At 46.1% G+C, this 21,089-nt stretch overlaps 1 protein-coding gene across 1 annotated transcript in view; it reads left to right on the top strand.

The window, feature by feature from the left end:
- tmem241 (transmembrane protein 241) overlaps positions 1-21,089 on the top strand; it is a 120,429-nt gene that overhangs the window by 84,227 nt on the left and 15,113 nt on the right. The window lies entirely within an intron of this gene.

Genomic DNA, 21,089 nt, shown 5'->3' with positions numbered 1-21,089 from the left:
CTCAACTGCTGTGCCACCGTGCTGTGCAGAAACCTTTACATATTTCAATGAACTATTTCCACTTCTTAACACACTTATATCTGAAAGCATAGCACTGAAACTTAGAGTCATAGAGTTATACAGTGTGGAAACAGGCACTTCAGCCCAACATACCCATGCCGACCAATATGTCCCATCTACACTAGTCCCACCTGCCTGTGTTTGGCCCATATCCCTCTAAACCTGTCCTATCCCTGTACCTGTCCAAATGTATCTTAAACGTTGCGATAGTCCCAGCCTCAACCACCTCCTCCAGCAGCTCGATCCCTACGCCCACCACCCTTTCTGTGGAAAAAGTTACCCCTCAGTTTCAATAGACAATAGACAATAGGTGCAGGAATAGGCCATTCGGCCCTTCGAGCCAGCACTGTCACCATTCAATATGATCATGGCTGATCATCCCCAATCAGTACCCCGTTCCTGCCTTCTTCCCATATCCCCTGACTCCGCTATCTTTAAGAGCTCTATCTAGCTCTCTCTTGAAAGCATCCAGAGAACCTGCCTCCACCGCCCTCTGAGGCAGAGAATTCCACAGACTCACCACTCTCTGTGAGAAAAGGTGTTTCCTTGTCTCCGTTCTAAATGGCTTACTCCTTATTCCCTGATTCTGGACTCCCCCAACATCGGGAACATGTTTCCTATTACATTTTAAAAGGGAAAGAGAAATGAAATGCAAAGCCAGAGGGAGAGATATGGGTGGAAGGGGAGGGTGAGGTGGGGCGGGATAGTGGGAGAAATTGGTGCCCAGCAGAGTGGGGGTGGGATTATACTGATTATGGTTCACTACAATCACTTAGATTAATCAACGTGATTGTGCTGACATCAATCATAAGGGAAGCAGCGGATGATTTAATAACAGTATATTTTTCACCTTAGTGAAATTCAGAAGCACTGCCCTTTAAGGGCCTGTCGCACTTGGTGATTTTTTCGGCGACTGCCAGCATCGTTGACTGACGTATCAGGTCACCGAAAAAGTCGCGGTGTGACGGCGTGTTGACGCACGGTGTCTCCTCAAGTGTCGCAGCTGGATTTTGAAATGTTCAAAATCTTTCGCCGACCCTGATACGTCAGTCAATGACATAGAAACATAGACAATAGGTGCAGGAGTAGGCCATTCAGCCCTTCGAGCCTGCACCGCCATTCACTATGATCATGGCTGATCATCCAACTCAGTATCCCATCCCTGCCTTCTCTCCATACCCCCTGATCCCTTTAGCCACAAGGGCCACATCTAACTCCCTCTTAAATATAGCCAATGAACTGGCCTCAACTACCTTCTGTGGCAGAGAATTCCACAGATTCACCACTCTCTGTGTGAAACTAAAAATTCTCATCTCGGTCTTAAAAGACTTCCCCCTTATCCTTAAACTGTGACCCCTTGTTCTGGACTTCCCCAACATCGGGAACAATCTTCCTGCATCTAGCCTGTCCAACCCCATAAGAATTTTGTAAGTTTCTATAAGATCCCCCCTCAATCTTCTAAATTCTAGCGAGTACAAGCCGAGTCTATCCAGTGGGACAGGCCCTTTAGTTTAGTTTAGAGATACAGCGTGGAAACAGGCCCTTCGGCCCACTGAGTCCGCACCGACCAGCGATCCCCACACACAAACACTATCCTACACACGCTATGGACAATTTACAATGACGCCAAGCTAATTAGCCTACAAGCCTGCGTGCCTTTGGAATGTGGGAGGACACCAGAACTCCCAGAGAAAACCCACGCAGGTCATGGTGAGAACATACAAACTCCGTACATAAATAATAATAATAATAATAATACACTTTATTTTCATTGTAAATACATACAACGAAATTTCAGGCGCTCTGCCCGAGCGGAGCTCCAACATAACAGATAAATAATAACGACAACTGGAAAAACGTCAAGTCAGACTGTGCAATATTTCACAGTGTAGTGTTATAGCAGTATACAATAAGATTGTTAAGGGCTTGGACACGCTAGAGGCAGGAAACATGTTCCTGATGTTGGGGGAGTCCAGAACCAGGGGCCACACAGTTTAAGAATAAGGAGTAAGCCATTTAGAACGGAGACGAGGAAACACTTTTTCACACAGAGAGTTGTGAGTCTGTGGAATTATCTGCCTCAGAGGGCGGTGGAGGCCGGTTCTCGGGATGCTTTCAAGCGAGAGCTAGATAGGGCTCTTAAAGATAGTGGAGTCAGGGGAGAAGGCAGGAACGGGGTACTGATTGGGGATGATCAGCCATGATCACATTGAATGGCGGCGCTGGCTCGAAGGCCCAAATGGCCTACTCCTGCACCTATTGTCTATTGTCTAATATTGGCTACAGCACCCGTGGTCAGGATTGAACCCGGGTTCCTGGTGCTGTGAGGCAGCTACCCTACCCGCTGCGCCACTGTGACGCCCTATCGAGTGCGAGCAAAACAAACGAGAGATTTCTCTTCCAGAGGAAAGAGAATTGTGCTTTGGGACTCTCAGGCTGGGATCTCGTATGTGTTGGCAGCTGATGCAATGGCCTCTGCAGCGGCAGATTCATTTGTGCAGCACTCTGTACAGCATAGTAAAACGAGCCGAAGCGCTTCACAGGAACACCGTGGACCCAAGCCACACAGGCACTGCGCCTTGCCTATACTTGCAGTAGGAATAAGATCACGCAGTCTTGACTACAGCAAGACTAGAAATAACACACCCTCATGTAACATGGATGTTTATTCAGCGAAGATTTAAGCAGACATTACAGGCCTGAGATTAACTGCTTCTGATTCTTTATGTTTTAACAGCTGGCTGTGTTTTTCTTTCCTTTCAAAAGCTCAATAAATGGAAGCTTGTGTTCTCTGTGTTTAAAAGCCCTGCTTCTCATTTTGCTTATGGTCATTAGTTACTTTATTTGGCTTGGCTACAACTGTGAGCTTGTTTTCTCCAGTGTAACCGAACACTTGGCGGTGATTTATAGATGGCAGGTCCGTGCCATTACATATCGCATATTTATGATCATTTCTTTATCCCCACATGATGCCTTTGTGTATCATTCGGCACAATTGCCTGACCTCAGAAGGTTTCTGGTCTGCGGATTAACAAGCTGCTTGTTTTATCTCTAGACACAGGGTTGAAATAGGGAAAAAACTGATCATAAATGGAAACCCTGTTTACTTTGAAAATGTATCACCAGTTTGTGAAGTGACTTTGTGGATATAAGGTATTGCAGATGCTGGTTTACATAAAAAGGTTACATAAAAAGGTTTACTAGAGTAACTTAGCCGCCAGAACTACTTAGAGCCTTACAGTGTGGAAACAGGCCCTTCAGCCCAACTTGCCCGCCGACCAACCTGTCCCACCTACACTAGTCCTTCCTGCCTGTGCTTGGTCCATATCCCTCCAAACCTGTCCTATCCATGTGTGATTGTTTCTCAAACGTTGCAATAGTCCCAGCCTCAATTACCTCCTCTGGCAGCTTGTTCCCAACACCCACCCTGCACCCACTACACCCTACACCCTACACCCTACACCCACTGTGTTGCTTTATAACAAGAGGAATCAAATATAGGAGCAAATAGGCCCTTCTGCAGTTGTATAGAGCCCTAGTGAGACCACACCTGGAGTATTGGGTGTGGTTTTGGTCCCCTGATTTGAGGAAGGACATTCTTGCTATTGAGGGAGTGCAGCGTAGGTTTACAAGGTTAATTCCCGGGGTGCCGGGACTGTCATATGCTGAGAGAATGGAGCAGCTGGGCTTGTACATTCTGGAGTTTAGAAGGATGAGAGGATATCTCATTGAAACATATACGATTGTTAAGGGCTTGGACACGCTAGAGGCAGGAAACATGTTCCCGATGTTGGGGGAGTCCAGAAGCAGGGGCCACAGTTTAAGAATAAGGAGTAAGCCATTTAGAACGGAGATGAGGAAACACTTTTTCACACAGAGAGTTGTGAGTCTGTGGAATTCTCTGCCTCAGAGGGCGGTGGAGGCAGGTTCTCTGGATACTTTCATGAGAGAGCTAGATAGGGCTCTTAAAGATAGTGGAGTCAGGGGATATGGGGAGAAGGCAGGAATGGGGTACTAACCATATAACAATTACAGCACGGAAACAGGCCATCTCGGCCCTACAAGTCCGTGCCGAACAATTATTTTCCCTTAGTCCCACCTGCCTGCACTCATACCATAACCCTCCATTCCCTTCTCATCCATATGCCTATCCAATTTATTTTTAAATGATACCAACGAACCTGCCTCCACCACTTCCACTGGAAGCTCATTCCACACCGCTACCACTCTCTAAGTAAAGAAGTTCCCCCTCATGTTACCCCTAAACTTCTGTCCCTTAATTCTGAAGTCATGTCCTCTTGTTTGAATCTTCCCTATTCTCAAAGGGAAAAGCTTGTCCACATCAACTCTGTCTATCCCTCTCATCATTTTAAAGACCTCTATCAAGTCCCCCCTTAACCTTCTGCGCTCCAGAGAATAAAGACCTAACTTATTCAACCTTTCTCTGTAACTTAGTTGTTGAAACCCAGGCAACATTCTAGTAAATCTCCTCTGTACTCTCTCTATTTTGTTGACATCCTTCCTATAATTGGGCGACCAAAATTGTACACCATACTCCAGATTTGGTCTCACCAATGCCTTGTACAATTTTAACATTACATCCCAGCTTCTATACTCAATGCTCTGATTTATAAAGGCTATCATACCAAAAGCTTTCTTTACCACCCTATCTATATGAGATTCCACCTTCAAGGAACTATGCACGGTTATTCCTAGATCCCTCTGTTCAACTGCATTCTTCAATTCCCTACCATTTAATAATAATAATAATAAATTTTATATTTAATGGGCGCCTTTCATACAAAATCTCAAGGACACCTTACATAGTAAAACATATAATCAGAATAAAATAAGTAATAAAGACATCACAGAGACACAAATTAAAAACAGAATTCATTCCAAAAACAGAAAATCAAAAACACAGTGTGAAGAGAGAGCAGCGGCAACCAATTCGTGCCAGCGTCCACTCTCTCTTCACGGCAGCCATCTTGGACACAGACCTCAGGATTACATTAGACAAAAAAATTTAGCATGTACGTCCTATTTTGATTTGTCCTGCCAAGGTGTAGCACCTCACATTTATCAGCATTAAACTCCATCTGCCATCTTTCAGCCCATTCTTCCAAATGGCCTAAATCACTCTGTAGACTTTGGAAATCCTCTTCATTATCCACAATACCCCCTATCTTGGTATCATCTGCATACTTACTAATCCAATTTACCACACCTCATCCAGATCATTGATGTACATGACAAACAACAAAGGACCCAACACAGATCCCTGAGGCACCCCACTAGTCACCTGCCTCCAACCCGACAAACAGCCATCCACCATTACCCTCTGGCGTCTCCCATTCAGCCACTGTTGAATCCATCTTGCTACTCCTGCATTTATACCCAACAGTTGAACCTTCTTAACCAACCTTCCATGAGGAACCTTGTCAAAGGCCTTACTAAAGTCCATATAGACAATATCCACTGCTTTACCCTCGTCAATTTCCCTAGTAACCTCATCAAAAAATTCAAGAAGATTAGTCAAACATGATCTTCCAGGCACAAATCCATGTTGACTGTTCCTAATCAGACCCTGTTTATCCAGATGCTTATATATATTATCTCTAAGTATCTTTTCCATTAATTTTCCCACCACTGAAGTCAAACTAACAGGTCTATAATTGCTAGGTTTACTCTTAGAACCCTTTTTAAACAATGGAACAACATGCGCAGTACGCCAATCCTCGGGCACTATTCCCGTTTCTAATGACATTTGAAATATTTTTGTCATAGCCCCTGCTATTTCTACACTAACTTCCCTCAATGTCCTAGGGAATATCCTGTCAGGACCCTGGAGACTTATACACTTTTATATTTTTCAAAAGTGTCAGTACTTCTTTTACTTTGAAACTCATAGTATCCATAGCTACTCTACTAGTTTCCCTTACCTCACATAATTCAATATCCTTCTCCTTGGTGAATACCGAAGAAAAGAAATTGTTCAATATCTCCCCCATCTGTTTTGGCTCTGCAGATAGCTGTCCACTCTGTCTCTCCAATGGACCAATTTTATCCCTCGTTATCCTTTTGCTATTAATATAGCTGTAGAAACCCTTTGGATTTACTTTCACCTTACTTGCCAAAGCAACCTCATATCTTCTTTTAGCTTTTCTAATTTCTTTCTTAAGATTCTTTTTACATTCCTTATACCCCTCTGATACTGATTGGGGATGATCAGCCATGATCACATTGAATGGCGGTGCTGGTTCGAAGGGTCAAATGGTCTACTCCTGCACCTATTGTCTATTGTCTAAAAGGTTCCCCCTCAGATTCCTATTAAATCTTTCTCCCTTCACCATAAATATATGTCCTTTGGTCCTCGATTCCCCTACTCTGGTCAAGAGATTTTGTGCATCTACCCGATCTATTCTTCTCATGATTTTATGCAACTCTATACGATCACCCCTCATCATCCTGCGCTCCAAGCCTACTTAACCTCTCCCTGTAGCTCACACCCTCGAGTCCTGGCAACATCCACGTAAAATATCTCTGTACCCTTTCCAGCTTGACAACATCTTTCCTACTACATGGTGCCCAGAACTGAACGCAATACTCTACATGCAACCTCACCAACGTCTTATGCAACTGCAATATGCAACTGACTGATGAAGGCCAATGTGTCAAAAGCTTTTTTGACCACCCTACCTAGCTGTAACTCCACCTTCAAGGAACTCAGCGGGTCAGGCAGCATCTGTGGAGAACATGGATAGGTGACGTTTCACAGAGTGCTGGAGTAACTCAGCGGGTCAGGCAGCATCTGTGGAGAACATGGATAGGTGACGTTTCACAGAGTGCTGGAGTAACTCAGGGGTCAGGCAGCATCTGTGGAGAACATGGATAGGTGACGTTTCACAGAGTGCTGGAGTAACTCAGCGGGTCAGGCAGCATCTGTGGAGAACATGGATAGGTGACGTTTCACAGAGTGCTGGAGTAACTCAGCGGGTCAGGCAGCATCTGTGGAGAACACGGATAGGTGACGTTTTAGGGTTGGAACCCCTCTTCAGCCTAACCAATCTCTCCCCATAACTAAAATCATCTAATCCAGGCTAATATAATTCTCATAAGTTGTAGGAGTAGAATTAGACCATTCGGCCCATCAACACTGCTCCGCTAATCTATAATGGCTGATCTATCTCTCCCTCCCAACACCATTCTCCTGCCTTCCCAAAACCTCCGACACCTGCACTGATCAAGATTCTGTCAATCTTCACCTGAACAATATCCACTGATTTGGCCTCCACAGCCTTCTGTGGCAAAGAATTCCACAGATTCACCACCCTCTGACTAAAGAAATTCCTCCTCATCTTCTTTCCAAAGTTACGTCCTTTTATTCTGAGGCTGGGGTCCAGCCTCAGTGAGTGGTGAAAGCTGGCCTATAGAATCATACAGCAGAGAAATAGACCCTTCGGCCCAACCCATTCATGCCGACCAACATGATCCATCTAAGCTAGTCCCATCTGCCTGCATGTGGTCCATTGCCTATCCATGTACCTGTCCAAGTGTCTTTTAAATGCTGTTATAGTCCCTGCCTCAACTACCTCCTCTGGCAGTTCACTTTACATACACAACCACCCTGTGAGTGAATATTTTCAAGGCAGATGTAGATAGATTGTTGCAGGAATTACACTCCAATTGCTAGATCATTGGCGCATTCACTGAACCAACCTATATTTCTTTGTTGAGATGCAAGCAACTGCAGATGATGGAATCTTGAGCAAAATGCAAAGTGCTGGAGTAACTCAGCAGGTCAGGCAGCATCAGGAGGAGGGACTGGATAGGCAATGTTTCGGGTCGAAACCCTTCTACAGTCTGATAAAGGGTCCCAACCCAAAACGTTGCCTGTCCATTCCCTGCATTTCCATGATAGAGACCAGGAAAATAAAGGGTTTAGAAGCAACTAGCTCAAGTGCAGACCCGTCTGCTCCCCACCGCAATATTCCACCACTCACCCATTCCCCCAACACAATATTGTACAACTCACGCATAGCCCCCAACTACCTCCTCCTCTTCACCCTTCCTTCTTCAATCCCTAGAGAGGAGGGGGGGGGGGGTAGAGAGGGAGGGGTGGTAGAGAGGGAGGGGGGTAGAGAGGGACAGGGGATAGAGGGGGAGGGGGGTAGAGAGGGAGGGGGGTGGAGCAGGATGGGGGGGGTAGAGATGGAGGGGGGTAGAGAGGGAGAAGGGTGGTAGAGATGGAGGGGGGTTAGAGAGTGAGGGGGGGTTAGAGAATGAGGGGGGTAGAGAGGGAGGGGGGTTAGAGAGTGAGGGGGGGTTAGAGAGTGAGGGGGGTTAGAGAGTGAGGGGGGGTTAGAGAGTGAGGGGGGGTTAGAGAGTGAGGGGGGTAGAGAGGGAGGGGGGTAGAGAGGGAGGGGGTGGAGAAGGATGGGGGGGGGTTAGAGAGTGAGGGGGGGTAGAGAGGGAGGGGGGTGGAGAAGGATGGGGGGGGGGTAGAGAGGAGGGGTGGGTAGAGAGGGAGGGGGGATTTCCAGGTTCTCCAGAGACTGTGATATCACAAGTCAAGTCACTTTTATTTCTATAGCACATTTATAAAACAACTCTCGTTGGCCAAGCTGCTTTACATTGGTATAAGAATAGTATAACAAACAACATTGGTTCATAGATTAAATACAAACATCACTACATACATTTAGCCCTCGCTCAGAGGACGTCAAGAAAGGCTTGGGAGTAGAGATGAGACATGAAGCTTGAAATGAAGACAGATGCAAAATGCTGGAGTGACTCAGCAGGACAGGCAGCATCTCTGGAGAGACGTTTCAGGTCAAGACCCTTCTTCAGACCTCGAACCTGAAACGTCACCTATTCCTTCTCTCCGGAGATGCTGCCTGTCCCGCTGAGTTACTCCAGCTTTTTGTGTCTACGGTTTAAACCAGCATCTGCAGTTCCTTCTTGCACAAGCTTGAAATGAAACCCTTCTCTCTCCCCGTAATTCTGACTGAAGAAAAGAAAGTCTAAAAACAGAAAATTATTGTGCTGGAGTTGTGTAATTAAAAAAATGTAATTTTCCTCATTTGAGATTTTAAACAAACATGATTTGTGCTGGCCAGGGTAGTTAAGTATCAGGTATAAATGGATGGAGTCATCGGCTTATGGTAGCTTGATATCTAAAGGAGTGCTGTTTAAGAAGAAACTGCAGATGCTGGAAAATCGAAGGTAGCCCTATCAAGCTCTCCCTTGAAAGTATCAGAGAACTGGCCTCCACCGCCCTCTGAGGCAGAGAATTCCAGACTCACCACTCTGTGTGAAAAAGTGTTTCCTCATCTCCATTCTAAATGGCTTACCCTTATTCTTAAACTGTGGCCCCTGTTTCTGGACTCCCCCAACATCGGGAACATGTTTCCTGCCTCTAGCGTGTCCAAGCCCTTAACAATCTTATATGTTTCAATGAGAAACATCCTTCTAAACTCCAGAGTGTACAAGCCCAGCTGCTCCATTCTCTCAGCATATGACAGTCCCGCCATCCCGGGAATTAACCTTGTAAACCTACGCTGCACTCCCTCAATAGCAAGAATGTCCTTCCTCAAATTAGGGGACCAAAACTGCACACAATACTCCAGGTGTGGTCTCACCAGGGCTCTGTACAACTGCAGAAGGGCCTCTTTACTCCTATACTCAACTCCTCTTGTTATGAAGGCCAACATGCCATCGATAGATAGGGTGAATAATCATTCGTGGCAACTGAACCACCCTACCGCAACCAGAGAGAAGTCCTGAACTACTCTCTACCTCATTGGTGACCCTCGGACTATCGTTGATCGGACTTTGCTGGCTTTACCTTGCACTAAACGTTATTCCCTTATCATGTATCTGTACGATGTGAAATCGATGGTAATCATGTATTGTCTTTCCGCTGATTGGTTAGCATGCAACAAAAGCTTTTCACTGTACCTCGGTACACGTGACAATAAACTAAACTAAAACGTGGGCAGGTGGGACTAGTTTTGTTGGGGTATCTTGGGCATACATTAAACGATTGGGCTGAAGGACATGTTTCCGTGCTGTTTGACTCTAAGCCACATTATATTAGAAAGTTATGATTGTAAAAACACTGATGTCAGTAAAATTAATTTGATTGCCATCCTTCTAATTTTAGACCCATGACCCAAATACAAGGGAACTGAGAATGAAAGTTTCCATTCTCGAGTGTTATAAAATGAGTTATAAGCATGTGGTGCCCCGCTTCGATCCTGACCTCGGCCGCTGTCTGTGTGAAGTTTGTGCGTTCTCCCCGTGACCACCTGGGATTGCTCCGGGCGCTCCGGTTTCCTCCCACATCCCAAAGACGTGCCGGTTTGTACGTTAATCGTCCCCTCTGTAAATTGCCCCCCTAGTGTATAGGGAGTGGATGAGAAAGTGGGATAACATAGAACTTGTGTGAACGGGTGATCGCTGGTTGGCATGGACTTGGTGGGGCCGAAGGGCCTGATTCCACGCTGTATCTCTAAACTATAAAGGAATGCATCTACTTGTTGCCACAGACGGCTGAAGGGGCGATCGATGGGCGAGGTGGACTCAGTGGGCCGAAGGGCCTGTTTCCCTGCTGTTTCCCTTGCAAATCAATTCAATTCAATACATGGTTGCCATAGTGGTTTGACTGGGATTGTAACTAATATCAACCACATCAAGATTCTGTTTGGCATGATTCCACTTATATTGTACAAGCTGATTCTTTGATGTTGCTGTCCTTGATATTGCTTTCACCATCAGTTGCTTTTAAGATTATTCTTTCTAAGATTTTTGTTTACAAGTGCGGCACAAGGGTGGCACGGTGGTCCAGCGGTAGAGTTTCTGCCTTACAGCACTTTCAGCGCCAGAGACACCAGTTCCACCCCGGCTACGGGCGCTGTCCGTACGGAGTTTGTACGTTCTTCCCGTGACCTGCGTGGGTTTTTTTCCGAGGTCTTCGGTTTCCTCCCACACTCCAAAGATGTACACGATGTTTGTCGGTTAATTGGCTTGGCGTAAGTGTAAATTGTCCCTAATGTGTGAGAAAGAACTGCAGATGCTGGTTTAAATCGAAGGTAGACACAAAATGCTGGAGTAACTCAGCGGGTGAGGCAGCATCTCTGGAGAGAAGGAATGGGCAATGTTTCGAGTCGAGTCTCGACCCGAAACGTCGCCCATTCCTTCTCTCCAGAGATGCTGCCTCACCCGCTGAGTTACTCCAGCATTTTGTGTTTACCTGTAAATTGTCCCTAGTGTGTGTAGGATAGACTATAGACAATAGGTGCAGGAGTAGGCCATTCGGCCCTTTGAGCCACCATTCAATCATGGCTGAATTATCTCTCCCTCAGAACCCCATTGGACAATAGACAAAGGATCTTGCAGTGTTCAATAAAAACGGAAAGGACTGTGTAAAGGAATGGGAAACTGTCATATAACCAACCAGCTTCAAAGACACAAAAAGAAGAAGAATAGACAATAGGTGCAGGAGTAGGCCATTCGGCCCTTCGAGCCAGCACCGCCATTCAATGCGATCATGGCTGATCATCCCCAATCAGTACCCCGTTCATGCCTTCTCCCCATATCCCCTGACTCCGCTATTTTTAAGAGCCCTATCTAGCTCTCTCTTGAAAGCATCCAGAGAACCTGCCTCCACTGCCCTCTGAGGCAGATAATTCCACAGACTCACCACTCTCTGTGAGAAAAATTGTTTCCTCGTCTCCGTTCTAAATGACTTACCCCTTATTCTTAAACTGTGGCCCCTGGTTCTGGACTCCCCCAACATCGGGAACATGTTTCCTGCCTCTAGCGTGTCCAAACCCTTAATAATCTTATATGTTTCAATGAGATAACCTCTCATCCTTCTAAACTCCAGAGTGTACAAGCCCCAGCCGCTCCATTCTCTCAGCATATGACAGTCCCGCCATCCCGGGAATTAACCTTGTAAACCTACGCTGCACTCCCTCAATAGCAAGAATGTCCTTCCTCAAATTAGGGGATCAAAACTGCACACAATACTCCAGGTGTGGTCTCACTGGGGCTCTGTACAACTGCAGAAGGTAGACACAAAATGCTGGAGTAACTCAGCGGAAGAGGCAGCATCTCTGGAGAGAAGGAATGGTGTTAGTGTGAGGTGATCGCTGGTCGGTCCGGACTTGGGACAAAGGGCCTGTTTCCTGTATCTCTAAACTAAACATATATCTTGGATATAATATTATGTTCGATTTGCCAAAAATATGTTTTCTTTTGAAAATTGGACAAAATTAAATTTCGGGGAATAAGTACGCTGAACACCACATCCACAGCAACGGAGTAACAGAATGTAGCAAATAACTGCCGGAAACCACAAACCATAATAATAGGCAACACACTACTGATTCTGTCGCCATCATCTCTGAACAAAACCACCAAGGACATGTTGCATTACTAAACCAGTCTTTATTTTCCCTCAAAATACAAAGTGAATATTGTTCTCACAAGGCCGATTCTCTGGATACTTTCAAGAGAGAGCTAGATAGGGCTCTTAAACCAAATTTTGTTTGAACTTCAATGAGGTTCAAATTACAACAAATAAATTGTATTGTATTGCAAAGATAGCGGAGTCAGAGGATATGGGGAGAAGGCAGGAACGGGCTACTGATTGTGGATGATCAGCCATGATCACATTGAATGGTGGTGCTGGCTTGAAGGGCCGAATGGCCTACTCCTGCACCTATTGTCTATTGTCATCCAGAACATCCAGGGGGAGTCCAGAACCAGGGGCCACACAGTTTAAGAATAAGGGGTAAGCCATTTAGAACGGAGACGAGGAAACGCTTTTTCTCACAGAGAGTTGTGAGTCTAGAATTCTCTGCCTCAGAGGGCGGTGGAGGCCGGTTCTCTGGATACTTTCAAGAGAGAGCTAGATAGGGCTCTTAAAGATAGCGGAGTCAGGGGATATGGGGAAAAGGCAGGAACGGGGTACTGATTGTGGATGATCAGCCATGATCACATTGAATGGTGGTGCTGGCTCGAAGGGCTGAATGGCCTACTCCTGTACCTATTGTCTATTGTCTATCTGGTATAAACAGATAGTATAAAGAGCCATGGACATGCACAGCATCAGTACACAACCGACTGTCCCCACATCAGAAAATCAAGGTTAATACGTGCCCATTTGGTTTGGTTTAGAGATACAGTCCATTCGGCCCACTGATTTCATGCCGACCAGCCATCACCCAAACATTAGTTCTGTCCAACACAAGATGGGCAATTTACTGAATCTTAAAACCCGTATGACTTTGGGATGTGGGAGGAAACTACATCCAGTCATCAACTAAACTAAAATGGTGCCCCTCAGGATGTAATTTTAGGAAGTAAATGAGGAGAAATTTACTTAGTCAGAGGGTGGTGAATCTGTGGAATTCTTTGCCACAGACGGATGTGGAGGCCAAGTCAGTGAGTCATTTTAATGCGGAGACTGACAGATTCTCGATTAGTTTAGTTTAGTTTAGAGATACAGCGCGGAAACAGGCCCTTCGGTCCACCTGGTCCGTGCTGACCAGCGATCCCCGCACACTAACACTACCCTACACCCACTAGGGACAATTGTTACATTTACCAAGCCAATGGCTGATCGTCTCCAACCTACAAACCTGCACGTTTTTGGAGTGTGGGAGGAAACCGAAGATCTGGGAAAAACCCACGCAAGTCACGGGGAGAACATACAGACAGCACCCGTAGTCGGGATCGAACTCAGGTCTCCGGCGCTGCATTCGCTGTGAGGCAGCAACTCTACCGCTGCGCAACCGTGTGGGTGTCAGGGGTTATGGGGAGAAGGCAGGAGAATGGGGTTCGGAGGGAGAGATAGATCAGCCATGATTGAATGGTGGAGTGGACATGACGGGCTGAATGCCCTAATTCTGCTCATAGAAACATAGAAAATAGGTGCAGGAGGAGGCCATTCGGCCCTTCGAGCCAGCACCACCATTCATTGTGATCATGGCTGATCGTCTCCAATCAATAACCCGTGCCTGCCTTCTCCCCATATCCGTTGATTCCACTAGCCCCTAGAGCTCTATCTAACTCTCTCTTAAATCCATCCAGTGATTTGGCCTCCACTGCCCTCTGTGGCAGGGAATTCCACAAATTCACAACTCTCTGGGTGAAAAGGTTTTTACTCACCTCAGTCTTAAATGGCCTCCCCTTTATTCTAAGACTGTGTGGCCCCTGGTTCTGGACTCGCCCAACATTGGGAAAAATGTTCCTGCATCTAGCGTGTCCAGTCCTTTTATAATTTTATATGTTTCTATAAGATACCCCATCATCCTTCTAAACTCCAGTGAATCACTTATGAAACCAGCGCGCCCGGAGAAAACCCATGCGGTCACAGGGAGATTGTACCAACTCGTACAGATAGCATCCGTAGTCAGGATGAAACTGGGGTCTCTGGTGTTGTAAGGCAGCAACTCTTCACTGTGCCACCGTGCTGCCTATCTTTATGGTTTAAAGTATCCAGCTGCTTTATGGCTTTGGAATTGCTGGGTTTTTGTATTCCTAATCAACGAGCAATCAATTCCTACTGTGGATTTTCTTATTTTGAATCAATAAAGGTGAGGTATAGTTCAAGTTCAAGTGGGTTTATTGTCATGTGTCCCTGATAGGACAATGAAATTCTTTCTTTGCTTCAGCACACAGAACATAGTAGGCATTTACTACAAAACAGATCAGTGTGTCCATATACTATAATATAAATATATACACACATGAATAAATAAAATGATAAAGTGCAAATAACAGATAATTGGTTATTAATAATCAGAGTTTTGTCCGAGCCAGGTTTAATAGCCTGATGGCTGTGGGGAAGTAGCTATTCCTGAACCTGGTCGTTGCAGTCTTCAGGCTCCTGTACCTTCTACCTGAAGGTAGCGGGGAGATGAGTGTGTGGCCAGGATGGTGTGGGTCTTTGATGATACTGCCAGCCAGTATATCATCCATGACCATCGTTTCTGTTATCCACTTCATTTTTTTCCAGTGTAAAAGCAGGTCTCGTAGAATTCTGCCTGAACATAGAACAGTACATTACAAGAGCAGGCCCTTCAGAACATCAGTCTGAAGAAGATCCCAGCCCAAAACGTCACCTATCCATGTTCTCCACAGATGCTGCCTGACCCGCTGAGTTACTCCAGCACTCTGTGAAACGTCACCTATCCATGTTCTCCACAGATGCTGCCTGACCCGCTGAGTTACTCCAGCACTCTGTATTTTTTCCATCGAGGCTCTCACCTTTAAGCTATGCCCTCTAGTCTTTGACATTTCCACCTTGGGAATAAAATTCTGACTGTTTACCCTATCAATGTTTCTCATCATTTTATACACTTCTATGAGGTCTACCCTCAGTTTTCAATGTTGTTTTCTATGTTGTAGTGTGGCCTGGCCTTGGAGTACCTGGCAGAATAAAAGGATGTACCTTTGGAAAGGAAATGAGGAGGAATTTCTTTAGCCAGATGATGGTGAATCTGTGGAATTCATTGCCACAGGCGGCTGTGGAGGCCACAAGTCATTGGGTATTTTTAAGACTGAGATTGACAGATTCTTGATTAGTGCGGGTGTCAGGGGTTACGGGGAGAAGGCAGGAGAATGGGGTTGAGAGGGAAAGATAGATCAGCCACGATTGAATAGCGGAATAGACTTGATGGGCCGAATGGCCTAATTCTGTTCCTATCGGTTATGACCTTATGAAAGGCCTGTTCTGTGCTGTACAGTTTTAAGTGAGAATTTATCTATTGGTTGAGATATGAATCTATGAAACCAGTTTCCACTCAGGTGACTTTATTATTAGAACTGATACGAAAGTGTTAGGGGCACAAGTGTGGACTGCACCAAATTTGATGAGTTAGGAGAAAGAACAAAATTAAATAAGACATTATAGGCATATTTCTTTTTCCAGGTGTGTGTACTGGAGTGAAATGTGAGTGAAACAGATATGGATTTGATGCTCATATTGGCTGAATACGATACAATTAGAAAACATAGAAACATAGAAAATAGGTGCAGGAGTAGGCCATTCGGCCCTTCGAGCCTGCACCGCCATTCAATATGATCATGGCAGATCATCCAACTCAGTATCCTGTACCTGCCTTCTCCCCATACCCCCTGATCCCTTTAGCCACAAGGGCCAAATCTAACTCCCTCTTAAATATAGCCAATGAACTGGCCTCAACTACCTTCTGTGGCAGAGAATTCCAGAGATTCACCACTCTCTGTGTGAAAAATGTTTTCCTCATCTCGGTCCTAAAAGATTTCCCCCTTATCCTTAAACTGTGACCCCTTTGTTCTGGACTTCCCCAACATCGGGAACAATCTTCCTGCATCTAGCCTGTCCAACCCCTTAAGAATTTTGTAAGTTTCTATAAGATCCCCCCTCAATCTTCTCAATTCTAGCGAGTACAAGCCGAGTCTATCTAGTCTTTCTTCATATGAAAGCCCTGACATCCCAGGAATCAGTCTGGTGAACCTTCTCTGTACTCCCTCTATGGCAAGAATGTCTTTCCTCAGATTAGGAGACCAAAGCTGCATGCAATACTCAAGGTGTGGTCTCACCAAGACCCTGTACAACTGCAGTAGAACCTCCCCGCTCCTATACTCAAATCCTTTTGCTATGAATGCTAACATACCATTCGTTTTCTTCACTGCCTGCTGCACCTGCATGCCTACTTTCAACCGCAAGAAATGCAACACCTGTCCCTTCACCTCCCCCCTCGACTCCATCCAAGGTCCCAAGCAGTCGTTCCAGGTGCGACAAAGGTTCACCTGTATCTCCTCCAACCTCATCTACTGCATCCGCTGCTCTAGATGTCAGCTGATTTACATCGGTGAGACCAAGCGTAGGTTGGGCGATCGTTTCGCCGAACACCTCCGCTCAGTCCGCAATAACCTACCTGACCTCCCGGTGGCTCAGCACTTCAACTCCCCCTCCCATTCCCAATCCGACCTCTCTGTCCTGGGTCTCCTCCATTGCCAGAGTGAGCAACAGCGGAAATTGGAGGAACAGCACCTCATATTCCGTCTGGGGACCTTGCGTCCTTATGGCATTAACATAGAATTCTCCCAATTTGGCTAGCCCTTGCTGTCTCCTCCCCTTCCTTAACCCTCTAGCTGTCTCCTCCCACCCTCCCATCCGCCCGCCCTCGGGCTCCTCCTCCTCCTCCCCTTTTCCTTCTTTCTTTCTCCCACCCCCCATCAGTCTGAAGAAGGGTTTCGGCCCGAAACGTCGCCTATTTCCTTCGCTCCATAGATGCTGCTGCACCCGCTGAGTTTCCCCAGCAATTTTGTGTACCTTTGCCTACTTTCAATGACTGGTGTACCATGACACCCAGGTCTCGTTGCATCTCCCCTTTTCCTAATCGGCCACCATTCAAATAGTCTACCTTCCTGTTTTTGCCACCAAAGTGGATAACCTCACATTTATCCACATTATACTGCATCTGCCATGCATTTGCCCACTCACCCAGCCTATCCAAATCACCTTGCAGCCTCCTAGCATCCTCCTCACAGCTAACACTGCCCCCCAGCTTCGTGTCATCCGCAAACCTGGAGATGTTGCATTCAATTCTCTCGTCCAAATCATTAATATATATTGTAAATAGCTGGGGTCGAGATCCTTCTTCAGACAATAAAATATAGTTTTGTTTATTGTGTTCAAGAAGGAACTGCAGATGCTGGAAAATCGAAGGTATAGATGCTGCTGCACCCACTGAGTTTCTCCAGCATTTTTATGTACCTTCGTTTATTGTCACTTGAACAGTGAAAAGCTTTTGTTGCGTGCTATCCAGCCAGTGAAAAGACAATACGTGATTACAATCGAGCCATTTACAGTCTGCAGATACATGCTAAGGGAATAACGTTTAGTGCAAGATAAAGCCAACAAAGTCCAATCAAAGATAGTCAGAGGGTCACCAATGAGGTAGATAGTAGTTCAGCACTGCTCTCCGGTTGTGGTAGGATGGTTCAGTTGCCTGATAACAGCTGGGAAGAAACTGTCCCTGAATCTGGAGAAACTGTTCCTTAATCTGGATTTGTTATAGCCCTGTCCCACGGTATGAGTTCATTCCAAGAGCTCTCCCGAGTTTAAAAATAATCAAACTCGTGGTAAGCACGGAAAATGAGCGTAGCGGGTTGTCGGGGCTTGGGGACGTCTCTTAGCGGCTTGTAACGCTAACGGCAGGTACTCGGGAAGACTCGCTAATGGCAGGTAAGCACGGGAAGACGCGTGAAGATTTTTCAAGATGTTGAAAAATGTCCACGAGAGCCCCGAGTACCGACGAGCAGCCATTACCGTAAATTTCCGAGTTCGAATCAGGGCAAACTCGGGAGAGCTCCTGGAATGAACTCGTACCGTGGGACAGGGCTTTAAGAAAGAACTGCAGATGCTGGTATAAATCTGATTCTGGATTGTCTGAAGCAATATTTAATTGAATCTATCCATCTGCTTTTATTAAATGACTTGTGTAATCCATGTACTAATGGAAGTGTGATAACCATTGAAAGATAAATGGCTTCATTTGCTGCAGAAGCCAGCTGCTAAAAGGACAGTATCGTAGAATTGCTTACTGTAATAGTAATGTCAACACCTTAACAAGTCAGCAGTTCCAACAGGAAGGTAGACAAAAAATGCTGGAGAAACTCAGCAGGTGAGGCAGCATCTATGGAGAGGGGGAACTGGCGACATTTCGGGCCGAGACCCCTCTCACCACTGAAGTCTGAGACCCGAAACGTCGCCAATTCCTTGTCTCCATGGGTGCTGCCTCACCCGCTGAGTTTCTCCAGCATTTTTTGTCTACCTTCGATTTTTCCAGCATCTGCAAGTTCTTTCTTAAACAGTTCCAACAGTTTACCTGTTTTCATTACCATTTTGTGGCATTATGGATACCCTTAGAACAGATTGTGTCCTAAATATTGGACACAAAATGCTGGAGTAACTCAGCGGGACAGGCAGCATCTCTGGAGAGAAGGAATGGTGCTGCCTGTCCCGCTGAGTTACTCCAGCATTTTGTGTCCATCTTCGATTTAAACCAGCATCTGCAGTTCTTTCCTAAAAAATAGAACCTGGTTTAATACAATATATGGCATCGGTTGTGGTAGAACAACCTCAACCTCAGAGAGTCATCCAACTAAACCATAGCCCCTCTCTCTCTATGTCACTCTGTCCATTATCGCTTTTAGACTTTACTTTAGACTTTAGTGATACAGTGCGGAAACACATCTTTCGGCCCACCGGAGTGTTGGGCCCCTGCTCCAACATCGCGGAGCTCCCAACGCGGGCGGCTCTGACCTCGACATCGCGGAGTCCTGGGACCCTTGGCCGGGGATCGCCAGCGCGAATCTCCACCCAGTGGACATCGGGAGCCGCGGACTCCGGTGGAAGGTGGCCGACGAGAAGTTCGCGGCGAGAGGGCCTGAACATCGGGCCGCCCGTAGCGGCGACTGCGGGGGGCTCGGGAGGCCCCGACCACGGGTGAACATTGGGGAACATCAGCGAGGAGGTTGACTGGACTTTGGTTCCTTCCCTCACAGTGGGGAATTTTGGTGCCGCTGTGGGGATGTTTGTGTTGTGGAGGACTACTGTGTTCTGTGTTTTGTGGTTTTTTAAATTTTATTTTATTATAATTGTTTGTATGACTGTAAGGGAAAAAACATTTAGTTGTCTCTTCATCTGAAGACAATGACAATAAATTAAATCAAATCAAATCAAATCAAGTCTGCGCCAACCAGCACTCACCCCCGTACACTAGCAATATCCTACACACTAGGGATAATTTACCATTTTTTACCGAAGCCAATTAACCTACAAAACTGGGGTGGGAGATTGCAACCTTCACGTGGTCCGCCCTGAATCCAATCAACCTGGCGTGCACAATCAAATAAGATCAAATAGAACAAGTTGTCCAACAACTTTAGGCTGTGCACGCCATACGCAAGAAGAAGATGACCTACAAAACTGTACGTCTTTGGAGTGTCGGAGGAAACCAGAGCACCCGGAGAAAACCCACATGGTCACAGGGAGAACATAGACATTTTGTACAGGCAACACCCGCGGCCAGGATTGAACGCGGGTCTCTGGCGCTGTGAGGCAGCAACTCTACCGCGGCATCACTCTGACACCCCAAAGTAAGCCTGGCTAATTAAGCAAGACTGGCTAATTAACGTAACATCATGATGAGTTTTCTTTCACGTGTCGTGCTCGAAATGACGCAGCCAATTCTGACTCGTTTTATTTTGTATCCTTGGATGTCGGAAGAATTCTCTGCTTTCTGTCCAACTGAATAGAAGCTAATTAGTCATAGGAAATGGAAAAAAAAGATCACCAGAACATTAGGGTGGGCACGGTGGTACAGCGGTAGAGTTGCAGCCTCACAGCGCCGGTGACCCGGGTTCGATCCTGACTACGGGTGCTGTCTGTACGGAGTTTGTACGCTCTCCCCGTGACCTGCGTGGGTTTTCCCCGGGTGCTCCGGTTTCCTCCCACACTTCAAAGACATACGGGTTTGTAGGTTAAATGCCTTTGGTAAAATTTGTAAAATGTCCCTGGAGCTAGTGTGCGTGGATCGCTGGTCGGCGCGGGATCGGCGGGCCTGGTTCCACGCTGCATCTCTAAACTAAACTAAAGTAATTTGATTGCCTCAGGGACCCAAGGATCTGTAGATGTCGGCATCTTGAGTCTGGAGTCACTTAGCAGGTCAGGCAGCATCTGTGGGGGAATGGGTAGGCAACGTTCTAGATCAGGACCCTTCTTTAGACCCCTCAGGTATTATCTATTAAATATTTTCTCTCTCACATTAAACCTATGTCGTCTGGTTCTTCATTCCCCTACTCTGGGAAGAAGACTCTGCGATTTCTATTAATTCCTAGCATTATATTTGGTTTTATCAGTTCTTGAAGCCTTTCTCTGAATTGTAATAATATAATAAAAGCTTTAACAAAGTAGGATTTTATGACAATAGGTGCAGGAGTAGGCCATTCGGCCCTTCGAGCCA

This window comes from Amblyraja radiata, chromosome 4, assembly GCF_010909765.2.
Source record: "Amblyraja radiata isolate CabotCenter1 chromosome 4, sAmbRad1.1.pri, whole genome shotgun sequence".
Classification (NCBI taxonomy): domain Eukaryota; kingdom Metazoa; phylum Chordata; class Chondrichthyes; order Rajiformes; family Rajidae; genus Amblyraja; species Amblyraja radiata.
The sequence above is the reverse complement of the archived record's forward strand: the minus strand, read 5'-3'. Positions and strand labels throughout refer to the sequence as shown.